Genomic DNA, 13,075 nt, shown 5'->3' with positions numbered 1-13,075 from the left:
AACCTAGCATGTTTTTGGAATGTGGGAGGAAACTGGAGTACCCAGAAAAAACCCACGCATGCACGGGGAGAACATGCCATATTATTATATAACCAAATCTAATATCAGTTCAATGTTGGTCAAGATAGTGTCAGCTTTCAAATAAATGTAATGATTATTCTTTACTCCTGTTATTACGATGATTATAGTAAATACATCATCTCTTTGAGGACTTTAACATACTGGAAAACAAAATCAGTTATGAAAGCTGTTTTCCTGTGTAGTGTTCTTATGTAGGCAATGTTTAATTATTTCTGTAGAAAATGTAAATCTAAATGTAATGTAAATGTAAATGCCATTACCATCAAAATCATGTAAATAAGTGAATTCCATTTGTATTAATAATTGGGCAATTGTTTTGCATATGACTCAATGGGAGCTTTTCCATTTTAAGAGATACTAGTAATAACTGCTTTTAATATAATTATACTGAAGGTGAGGTTTTTTTGTCCCCCCACCCTGGAGGCTACGGCACCCTTTACATTTGCCTATATGGTCGTTCCTCGCTACATTGGTAATGGTAATGGTTTTATTTCATTTGAACATGCATCAGATTACAATTGAGTGCATCCCATAATCAGTTCACAGTTCCACATGTCCAAAAGGAGTAGGAAGAAGCAAAGCTTATTAAATCCTACCCCTCCATCTGGTACTTTTACAATCAGTAACTGTTACATTTGTTCACTTCCTGCTTTCCTAATAGTTTTTTTTTTGTACCGAAGCACAAGGTGATATGACCATCCAATGCCATAATGGGTACCATAGTAAGTGTCAATATAGTGATATACATAGCACATCATGACTGGTTCAAGACTCTTCATCCTTGTATTTAGCAAACATCAACTGCTTGTATTGTTTCTTGAATTGGCTCATCGTTGTGCATTGTTTGATTTCCTTACTCAATCCATTCCATAGTTTGATTCCACATACTGAAATGCTATGGCTAGCATAACGTAGTCCTAGCATAGAAGTGTTTCAAATGTACTTCTTCCCTGAGATCATATTTCTCCTCTCTTGTAGAGAAGTATTGGATGACATTTTTAGGTAATTGCATAAGGCTATAAATAACGCCTTATGCATTATTTTAGATGTTTGAAGATGAACTATATCAACAAGTTTAAGTATTTGTGATTTTAGAAATAAGGAGTTAGTATGTTCTCTGTAGGCGGCATTATGAATTATCCTTACTGACCTTTTTGCAGTACATTTAGTGAGTGAAGATTGCTTTTGTAGTGATTAGCCCATATTTCCACACAATAAGTAAGATATGGTAGAACCAGAGAGTAATAAAGAGTGTGGAGTGATTTGTGATTGAGAACAAATATATTATTCAATATATTATACAAATATATATTCAATATTCAACATTGAAATATTTCTGGCCACCTTATGTTGTATATTTGTAATATGAGGTTTCCAGCTCATATTTTCATCTATTGTGATGCCAGAAATTTATTTTCGTTCACCATTTCAATGTCCACACCGTCTATTTGTATTTGCTGGTGCGTGTCCTTTCTGCTGTTACCAAACAGCATGATTTTAGTTTTACTTAGGTTCAAGAACAATCTATTATCATCAAACCATCTTTTTAGTATGACCACTTCTTCCCTTTCTAATGATTTCGTCTGTACTCCCTCGAACAAAAAGCAGTGGTATCATCCGCAAATAATACCAGCTTTAAGTCTCTCGTAACTTTGGAGATATCATTGATCATATCATTGTGGTTCAAACATTGCTCTCTGAGTCTATCACGTTTTTTCAAAATTAATGTATACATTGTCACTGTTGACTATGACCTACTTGTCAAAAAATATTAAAAGACAAGTCATATGTAATATTCTGGTTACTCGGTGTCAGTTATGGCACAAGACATTGATGAGACATGACATTACATGAGATTATCTTAGCAAGATCTCCTCCGAGTCCATGTGGAAGTCATACTTTTTTGACTCCCCACTCCATTTGATACTCTTTCGTAAGTTTAGAGTAAGTAAATTGGAGGCTAACTAGTTAGCTAACCAACTAACCGGAACTACATCCCTCATCACTGAAATCCGACCAGAACTCAGCTCATGTTATGAAGTCACTTAATTGTGAAGCACATAGTGTGCCTTCAAAAGCATTATAAAACCTAATCCATTATTCTTATTGTTATGTCACTGGTCATACATTACACTGCTGATGGTGTCAACTTCAAAAAATCTGAACGATCCCTTCAAGGAAACAAATGTGAGGCTAACCAGTTAGCTCTCTAGCAGCTGTCTGAAGTCCCTGTAGCATAATAGTTGTGCAATGCGGTGTAAGCAATGTATAATCCATCCATCCATTTTCCTCTGCTTATCTGGGTCGCGGGGGCAGTAGTCTTAGTAGGGAAGCCCAGACTTCCTGATCCCCGGCCACCTCCTCTAGCTCCACCGGGAGGACACCAAGGCGTTCCCAGGCCAGCTGTGAGACATAGTCCCTCCAGCGTGTCCTAGGTCTGCCCCGGGGCCTTTTCCCGGCTGGGCATGCCCGGAACACCTCACCAGGGAGGCGTCCGGGAGGCATCCGGACTAGATGCCCGAGCCACCTCAACTGATTCCTCTCGATGTGAAGGAGAAGCGGCTCTACTCTGAGCCCCTCCCGGATGCCTGAGCTCCTCACCCTATCTCTTAGGGTGAGTCCAGCTACCCTACGGAGGAAACTCATTTCAGCCGCCTGTATCCGCGATCTCACTCTTTCGGTCATGACCCAAAGCTCATGACCATAGGTGAGGTTGGGAACATAGATCGACCGGTAAATTGAGAGCTTTGCCCTCCGGCTCAGCTCTCTTTTCACCACGACGGTCCGGTACAGCGACCGCATTACTGCCGAGGCTGCACCGATCCGTCTGTCGACCTCACGCTCCCACTTTCCCTCACTCGTGAACAAGACCCCTAGATACTTAAACTACTCCACCTGGGGCAGGACCTTATTCCCAACCCGGAGGGAGCACTCCACCCTTTTCCGACTGAGATTTGGAGGTACTGAGTCTCATCCCAGCCGCTTCACACTCAGATGCAAACCGTCCCAGTAAACGCTGAAGGTCGCAGCCCGAAGAAGCCATAAGAACCACATCATCTGCAAATAGCAGAGATGAGATTCTAAGGCCCCCGAACTGGACTCCCTCAACACCTTGGCTGCGCCTAGAAATTCTGTCCATGAAAATTGTGAACAGAATTGGTGACAAAGGGCAGCCTTGGCGGAGGCCAGCGTTTACCGGAAACAGGCTCGACTTACTACTGGCAATGCAAACCAGACTCCTGCCCCTGCACAAGGACCGGATAGCACATAGTAGCGCGCCACCAATCCCGTACTCCCGGAGCACCCCCCAAAGGACGCCACTAGGGACACTGTCTAATGCCTTTTCCAGATCCACAAAGCACATGTAGACTGGTTGGGCAAACTCCCATGCACCCTCAAGCACCCTCGTGAGGGTGTAGAACTGGTCCAGTGTTCCACGACCAGGACGAAAACCACATTGGACCTCTTGTATCAGAGGTTCGACCAATGGTCGTACCCTTCTCTCCAGCACCCTGGAATAGATTTTCCCAGGGAGGCTGAGGAGTGTGATCCCCCTGTAGTTGGAACACACCCTCCGGTCACCCTTCTTGAAAAGGGGGACCACCACCCCGGTCTGCCAATCCAAAGGTACTGTTCCCGACTTCCACGCAATGTTGAAGAGACGTGTCAGCCAAGACAGTCCCTCAAAATCCAGAGCCTTGAGGAATTCTGGGCGGAACTCGTCCACCCCCGGAGCTTTGCCACTGGGGAGCGTCTTAACCACCCCAGATACCTCAGCCACGGTGATGGCACTGTCCACGTATGTGTCCTCAGACTCTGCTTCCTCTATGGAAGGTATGTCAGTGGGATTGAGAAGGGCCTCAAAGTATTCCTCCCACCGTCGAACTACATCCCCAGTCGAGGTCAGCAGGCCCCTGTCTCCACTGTAAACAGTGTGGACTGGGCACTGCTTCCCTTTTCTGAGGCGCCGGATGGTTTGCCAGAACCTCTTCGAGGCCGACCGAAAGTCATGCTCCATGGCCTCACCGAATTCCTCCCACACCCGAGTTTTTGCCTCGACAACCGCCGAAGCCGCGAACCGTTTGGCCTGACTGTATGTCAGCTGCTTCCGGAGTCCCACAAGCCATCAATGCTCGATAGGACTCCTTCTTCAGCTTGACGGCAGCCCTGACCTCTGGTGTCCACCATCGGGTTCGGGGCCTGCCGCCACGACTGGCACCGACCGCCTTGCGGCCGCAGCTCCAGTCAGCTACCTCAGCAATGGAGGCACGGAATATGGCCCATTGGGACTCAATATCCCGGTCCTCCCCCGGGATGCAGGTGAAGCTCTGCCGGAGGTGAGAGTTGAAGACTCGACGAACGGGAGACTCTGCCAGACGTTCCCAGCACACCCTCACTACTCGTTTGGGTCTACCAGGTCTGTCCAGCATCCTCCCCCGCCATCTAATCCAACTCATCACCAGGTGGTGATCAGTTGACAGCTCAGCCCCTCTCTTCACCCGTTAGTCCAGAACATGCGGACGCAGGTCTGATGATACGACTACAAAGTCGATCATAGACCTGCGGCCTAGGGTGTCCTGGTGCCAAGTGCACTTATGGACATCCCTATGTTCGAACATGGTGTTAGTTATGGACAAACTGTGGTTCGCACAGAAGTCCAATAACATCACACCGCATGGGTTCAGATCAGGCAGGCCGTTCCTCCCAATCACGCCCCTCCAGGTCACACTGTCATTGCCCACATGGGCGTTGAAGTCTCCCAGTAGAACGACGGAGTCACCAGCTGGGGTGCTCTCCAGCACCCCTCTGATGGACTCCAAGAAGGCCGGGTACTCTGAACTGCCATTTGGCGCGTACGCACAAATGACAGTCAGGACCCTTTCCCCAGCCCGAAGGCGTAGGGAAATTACCCTCTCGTTCATCGGGGCTGACTCCAACACAGAGGCACCAAGCCGGGGGGCTATTAATAAGTCCACACCAGCTCGACGCCTCTCCCCTGCAGCAACTCCAGAGTAGAACAAGGTCCATCCCCTCTCGAGGAGTTTGGTTCCGGAACCCAAACTGTGGGTCGAGGTGAGTCTGACTATGTCTAGATGGAATATCTCAACCTCTCGCACAAGTTCAGGTTCCTTCCCCACCAGCGAAGTGACATTCCATGTCCCAAGAACCAGATTTGGCCGCCGAAGACCAGGTCGCCTACGCACCCGCCCTTGACCGCCACCCAACACACAATGCACCGGACCCTTATGCTTGCCCCCGTAGGTGGTGTGTCTACGAGGATGTATAATAGGAATGCAAAGGTGACTATAGGGGTGTTATTTCATATGTACAGGGCTCTAATAATGGTAAAAATGCATTTAGAAAGTCATAAGCAGGTTTTCTATGCGCCAAATATGGACATATTCCATTAGTAATATTGAATCCTAATTCACCTATTGCAGTGGGGTCTGCAAGCAATTAACCATGATAAACGAGGGACAACTGTATTGCCTAATAGGCTCTACCTCAAGCGATCCAGTACAAGAGGTTTGATGTCTCATCCACAAAGTCCTTGGTTTCATATAGGTTGCTTTCCAAAGCGCTGTTAAAAATTTAGGGCAGCCTAAGACTTTAAAAAGACACCTGTATCTTCAAGTGCTAACACAGTTATATGTAACACAAGTTTTGTGTTTCACCTTGTTGTTGGTTCTTCTTGTTCCATCAAAAGATGAAGTGAATGAGACTGCCAGTGCCTTTACTGTGTGATTTTGTGCTCCAATAACACACTAAATAATCACACTCGCACTATGCCTCCATTATGTTCTTTGATATACGACTGTTATAAAGCAACTGCAGCTGCGGTAGCGAGTGTTACGCGCTCTGTTTGGCGGAGATGCAAAAATTGAAATTTATGTGGAAAAAAAACAACTTTGAATATGCAGCAGTCAAACTAGAGATTATAAATATCAATGACTATTAATGAAAGCTCAGCTATTTTGATAAATGATTGGCCCCTGACATTGAATTATTATTATTATTTTTTGTCTAACTTTGACTGAAAGACTTTTTCTACGCTTTTTCTATAATATCTAATATTCTTATACTTTATTTGCATTATTTTGTTGAATGAAAGCCGGTCAAGGATAATTCATCACTGGGCAAGTGATATTACTGTGCCTTTTGATATTAAAAGGCATGTCAATGCTTCTAACCGACTGGCAAGCTTTCACTAGAAAGAAAATCTTATATTATTTAGTGTGTGGTGTGAAATCGTTTTGTGACTTCTAGCTGCCTGTGAGGCTCTGGACAGTTGAGTTTGCTGGTGTTGTTTTGGCATGGTTGCAGCCGACAGCAGCCTGTTTTGTTTTTGCAATAAAAACATTGTTGATTGACCACCTTCTTGTTATCCTTAGAAGTGAAAGCTAGTTACGGCAGCTCTGTATCTACTATGCGTTTTTAGTGTTTGATAGTGCTTATTAATTTCTTAAGCAAGTGTGTAGCTATGGATGTTCATCTTGTTACATTTGTAACTTGCCTCTTGCACCATTGTTTGTAATCGGGAGCAGCTGATAGCTTTGAGCACTGCTTTGCTATTTGCTTTGGCAATTGGAGATCTCTGCGGAGATACAGAGGAGGAGAGGCTGCATAGCAGGAGTGAACAGCAAAGAAGACGAAATAAAAGTTGCTGTATAAAGACGGTATCAACCATGTTTACAATGTGTCGTCATGGGGAATGTGAGATGGAAGCACTAACGGCACTAACAGAGACCACGGTGAGTGCAGCATGATTGCACTGAAGATTGAACAGTATTGTTATTTGTCCCTGTACATGGACCAGTACCATGCTGCGACTGAATGGTCGGGAACACCTGTTCTAATGAAATCATTATCAAGTTTTAAAAAAACTTTTTCATGTTAAAGTAATAGAGGCTAAAGTGTTAAAGTACTTGATACTAAACTGTTAAGGTATTAAAGTACTTCAGTGCGAAAGTGTTCAAGCACTTGATGCTAAAGTGCTAAGGTATTAAAGTACTTGAGTGCTAAAGTGCTAGGGTAGTTGTCGAATTTCAGAAATTACATCCTCAATTATCTCCTGCTTCCAATTAACAACCAGTAGGTTAGATAAACAAACTGGCTAGTACATATATGGTTCTACTGATTCAGCATTTTGGAGGCAGATGTCACTAAGACGCTAAAAGCAGATGAGCATTGGGAGGAGAAGCAGCCAACCTACAAAAACAAATAATTTGCCTTTGGCTGATGTGTCCAGGCACATCAGGTCGCCGCTCATATATTTCACTTTAGTGTGCATGATGTCAGCTAGATAGCTGGTGATGTTGCGTCGGTCGACACGGAGGAATTTTCTCTTTTAAAAGCTAGAAACTTTTTTTTTTACCGCTGTGTGATTTGTTCATCTTTCTTATATGCATGTTTGAGAATGGATCATATTTATTTCATGTATTTAGCATAGCTGTGGATGAGGATGGGGAAAGAGTGTTTTTCCAGAAAGAAGAGCCTCGTTTGATCTTGGGTAGTCGTTGGGAGTAACTGGATCACTCTCCTCGTAAATCATGGAAGCGGGACTGTTTTACTGGTGGGACTGCGATTAGGTTCCTTTCTCTTCATCTACCACCATGAGACACTTTTAATTGTTCATCAGAAATGAAATAAAATAATCTGAATGAAAGAGAACAAATACATATCAGTTAACATTGCTATATGTTTTCAGAGAGAAAGAAACATACTTTTTACATTATGATTCATTAATCTCACTGGGACGCACTCATTTACTTGAAAGCATATGTAACATATGTAACACAAGCATATGTAACTAGAAGAAGGGATTTCGAAACAAAGGACAAGCGAGGAAAGGAATGAAACAATAGAAAGGAATCCTAATTTTATGTTTCTGACAAATGTAACAAAAAAAGAAATCATCGACATTGTCAAAAATTGAAAAGCAAAAATATCAACTGATTAGAATGGAATCAAAATGGACACTATAAAAACGGTAGTTAACGAGATCGTAGAACCGCTGATGTACATCAGCAATTTATCTTTTCAGACCGGAAGATTTCCCCAAGAAATGAAAACAGCAAAGGTTGTTCCAAATTTTAAAAATGGTGATAAACACCAACTTACAAACTATCGTCCAGTCTCCTTACTACCTCAATTCTCCAAAATTATTGAGAAACTATTCAACAACAGGCTGGATAAATTTATTAATGCAAACGAATTACTATCAGAAAGTCAGTATGGATACAGAGTAATATTTCTACCTCCATGCCACTGATTAAAATTACGGAGGAAATCACTAATGCTATAGATCAGAGGAAGTGTGCAGCCACAGTATTCATGGATCTGACAAAAGTCTTTGATACAATCAATCATGACATCCTAATAACTAGTAAATTAGAAAGGTATGGAATAAGAGTATTAGTTCTGAACTGGGTCAAAAGCTACTTAGCTGACAGGAAGCAATATGTACAGCTAGGAGAATACACATCTGCAAGTTCATATATTACGTGCGGAGTTCCCCAGGGGTCAATACTGGGACCAAAACTGTTCAACTTGTACATCAATGACATCTCCAAAGTTACGAGAGACTTAAAGTTGGTATTATTGGCGGATCATACCACTGCTTTTTGTTCCGGAGGGAGTACAGATGAAATAATTAGAAAGGTCAGAGAAGAAATGGTCACACTAAAAAGATGGTTTGATGATAATAGATTGTCCTTGAACCTAAGTAAAACTAAAATCATGCTGTTTGGTAACAGCAGAAACAACACACACCAGCAAATACAAATAGACGGTGTGGACATTGAAAGGGTGAACGAAAATATATTTCTGGGGATCACAATAGATGAAAATATGAGCTGGAAACCTCATATTACAAATATACAACATAAGGTGGCCAGAAATATTTCAATATTGAGTAAAGCAAAATTTGTTCTCAATCACAAATCACTCCACACTCTTTATTGCTCTCTGGTTCTACCATATCTTACTTATTGTGTGGAAATATGGGCTAATAACTATAAAAACAATCTTCACTCGCTAAATGTACTGCAAAAAAGGTCAGTAAGGATAATTCATAATGTCGCCTACAGAGAACATACTAACTCCGTATTTCTAAAATCACAAATAATTAAACTTGCTGATATAGTTCATCTTCAAACAGCTAAAATAATGCATAAGGCTAAAAAATAAGCAATTAGCTAAAAATGTCATCCAATACTTCTCTACAAGAGAAGAGAAATATGATCTCAGGGAAGAACTAAATTTTAAACACTTCTATGCTAGGACTACTACGTTAAAAAGTCATAGAATTTCAGTATGTTGAATCAAACTATGGAATGGATTGAGTAAGGAAATCAAACAATGCACAACGATGAGCCAATTCAAGAAACAATACAAGCAGTTGATGTTTGCTAAATACAAGGATGAAGAGTCTTGAACCAGTCATGATGTGCTATATATATCACTATATTGACACTTACTATGGTACCCATTATGTCATTGTACGGTCATATCACCTCGTTCTCCGGTGGAAGTGGTACATTATTATAAACAAAAAAAAAACAAAAACAAACCTTAAACTGTATTATGGAAAGCAGGAAGTGAATGGAGGGGTAGGATTTAATAAGCTATGCTTTTTCCTACTTCTTTTGGACATTTGGACTGTGAACTGGAAGCTCACAGGGACATCGTTTGGAACATCGTTCATCACACTACAAAGATCACTTTTAAAATTTTCAATTCCTTTAAATCTAACATTTAACATTTTTGCGGGATTTTCCCACAATCAGTAAGACCTGAGCATGTGTTTCTTTTTTTCTGTGCCTTCTGAACATATAAAAACAGATCTCATTACTCATTACTAATCTCAGTGCTCATTACTGCACGTAATGAGATTCACCTGTGCCACTTACACAGACCGCTATTAACTCTTTCAATACCAAGTAGGTATTTATACATTTATATAAACCCAAAACCCAAAGATTATAATTATACGTCTTTTACAGTTGTTTGTGCGAGTGGCAAAAAGAGGTGATGATGCAACTGCACACTAATGGATGTCAATTTGAGAGCAGTTTTAAGCCATTAAAACGGCCACAAGGGGGCAGAAGTGAGCTCATCATGTGAATTTGACTGAAAAAACATACATAACAGCAAGGATGAAGTGGAAGAGCGTGGAGGAGTGTAGCGTGCAGAAGGTTACACATTGTAGAAAAAATGTTAACACATGCACACGCATGCAACGCATGCAGTTGCAATGCATTTTTTCTCCCTGTTCTTGTTTGTTAAAGAACAGAAAGTGGTAGAAAAAAAACATTGTTTTTTCTGATTAACTCTGATTAATTAGATCCCAGCCATTATTCAAGAGCTGTCGCACTCGGTACCAGCCAATTTTGATGATTTTGACTGATTTTTCTAGGCACACAGAATATTGTGTTCTTGGGCTATATAGAGGTGGTATATACCAAAGGAAAAGGTTAGACTATCCTCTTTCATGAGAAAAAAACGTTTGTTTCTCCCTTTTTCTGTTCTTTAGTTCTTTAGTCTGTTCTTAGTTCTCAACATAAAAAGAGAAAAAAGGTGTTTTGTGAAGATACATTCCAAGTGTAACTTGGCTTTACATGAAAATAACATTTTAACATCATAACTATTTAAAGTTTTCACATTTGCATGTACTCATGTACACGTGTTAAAATTTCCCTTCAATGGGTAACCTCCTTTGCGCAACACGGTGATATGTGTTTTCACTTCCTAGTTGTTGCGGAGTACGTATTTATTGCAATGGGAAAGATGCAGGCCCCACGCTTATAAAATGCACCACCTTTTGGCACCAAACTCTCTTCTATTTTGGAGTTGCAACATCATCTTTGTAAATCGTACAGTATAAGGCTTTGGTATAGTCATTATGTTGATACAAAAGGCTATACATTTAATGGCAGTTAAGGTTAGTAGTTCAACTTTGCAAAATCACTATCACTACCTGCAGTGGTGGCTGCTGGTCTTTGAAACAGGGTGCGGTCACTGGGGGCTGAGATATAATATTTAATATGACATTTCATGATTTGAGCAATGATGTCTGCTAACCCATAAAGCATAAATAGAAACACATTTCGTACTACAATTGCAGTTTTTAATGCAGACATCCAGTGGGTTCATAAAATAAATTGTATATTATGGTGCAGCCTTCAGGTCAATCTCCTCTTTGTAGCTGCAAACAGTCATTTTATCCTCTGCGTCCTTGTCCCATTTCATTTGTAAAAATAGTCAACATCTCAACACGTAGTGGAAATTTGAAAAAAAAAAAAAACCCAAAAAACCCAACAAATTGAAAACAGCTTCTGCGCATCAGGATAGTATTTTCCTTCTTTCCTGCCATGAATCTTCCTCTTGCGCCCTGTGCTGATCCAGTGCATAAAGCCTTCACACGTTTATGATGATGGAAGATGATGTTGTCAGTCGAAAGGGCCAAACCAATTTAACCGCAGTGTTTTTTCTGCTGATATGAATTCAGTCTTAATTGCAGTGTCTAAAGCAGACCTCTTATATCAAGCATTTTGACATTGTTGCCCTACAGCTATATATTTCAAAATAAAACATGACTATTGTTGCCTTCATTTGTTTTAATGTTTGTTTTCATTGTTTTCTACTTGTGTCAAAAAACAAACTTTTTTGTTTTGCAATTTCTTTAATTTTTCAGTAAACAACACAAGGATTTTAAAGCCTGAATTGCATAAGACTTTATAAACGATAGGGCTTCGCCCCCTCGTGACAGCTCTCAAGGTTTTCCTCTTTTCCTCTGTTCCTGGTTCATGCCCTTATTTTGTATTTACTTCCTGTGTTGCTCTGTTCTGTTTTCGGATGATTTCCATTATCTCCTGCACCTCTTTCTCATTATTTGTGATGCCCATTTAGTTCAGTTGCGCGCTCCTTTCTTTGTCGGGTCATTGTTGTTCTTTTTGTTGGACATGCTAGTGTGTTGGTCTGCTGCATAGTATCAACAATAAATACCTTTTTACCTGCTATTGGGTCCTCATCTCTGCATCCTGGGATCGAACCGTAAAGCTCTCAAGCCGGAGCGTGACAATAAAGACTGTATTGAATACAATACACTAACTGGTTGTGCGCAATAAAACGTTTAAGAGAGCTCAAGACTTGTGTTAAATACTAACTAGTCATCTGAGGCTAAATACGGTGGTCTGAAGAATACATTTCACAGTGCCATCCTTCTAATAAAAGCTTTCATTTGGAGTTGGAATTCATGCATTCATCAGTCAAAATATCAAAAGACACTTTCAATTGATTTGTTTTTACTGTTGACATTTTAGTCTATAATTCCAATCATAAACAATAACGTGCAATAGTTTAATAGATACCGCGCGTATTGTTGGAGATGCAAGGGTAAAAATTGTTTTGTTTTGTTTTTTTTAAAAAAAAACAGGCTTTTTTTTCAATGCAGTCACATTTGAGATGGAAGTTGTCGCCCTCTGCAGTCCCTGAATGTCACTACATGCGATACGTCTCATGGCAACTTTGAAAAAATTCAAATAATAAAGTAAACATTTAAATAATACAGTGTATTTGATTAATTACTACTCTTATAGAATGAAAATTAATATTTTGGCAAAAACTTAGTACAAACTGGCATTTTGTTTTCATGGACAGATTCCGCTTTATGGCGTTTACCGGAAGTGGTAGTTCTGACAGGAATTTGTAGCTGCTAACGTTACCTCAACTACAGTCATATGTCACCGAAACTGTTGCAAAAATGTATGTAACTTGTGTATTATTAATATATTGTATTGGTTTATTTATTTTGTAATTATTGTTTTCTTCTCTTTTTTGTATTTTTTTGACTTATGCAAACTTGTCATTGTCGTTCTTGTGTATTATACTGCGTGTAAATGTCATTATAGACGAGGGCAATCTGTGATTGTTGCCTATTTTCCGGGACATTTCCCTTATTTTTAATGCAAATGTTGACATGTATGTGTATGCG

The sequence above is a fragment of the Doryrhamphus excisus genome, linkage group LG8 (assembly GCF_037039965.1).
Source record: "Doryrhamphus excisus strain RoL-2023G ecotype Guam linkage group LG8, RoL_Dexc_Guam_v1.1, whole genome shotgun sequence".
Lineage (NCBI taxonomy): Eukaryota > Metazoa > Chordata > Actinopteri > Syngnathiformes > Syngnathidae > Doryrhamphus > Doryrhamphus excisus.
The sequence above is the reverse complement of the archived record's forward strand: the minus strand, read 5'-3'. Positions refer to the sequence as shown.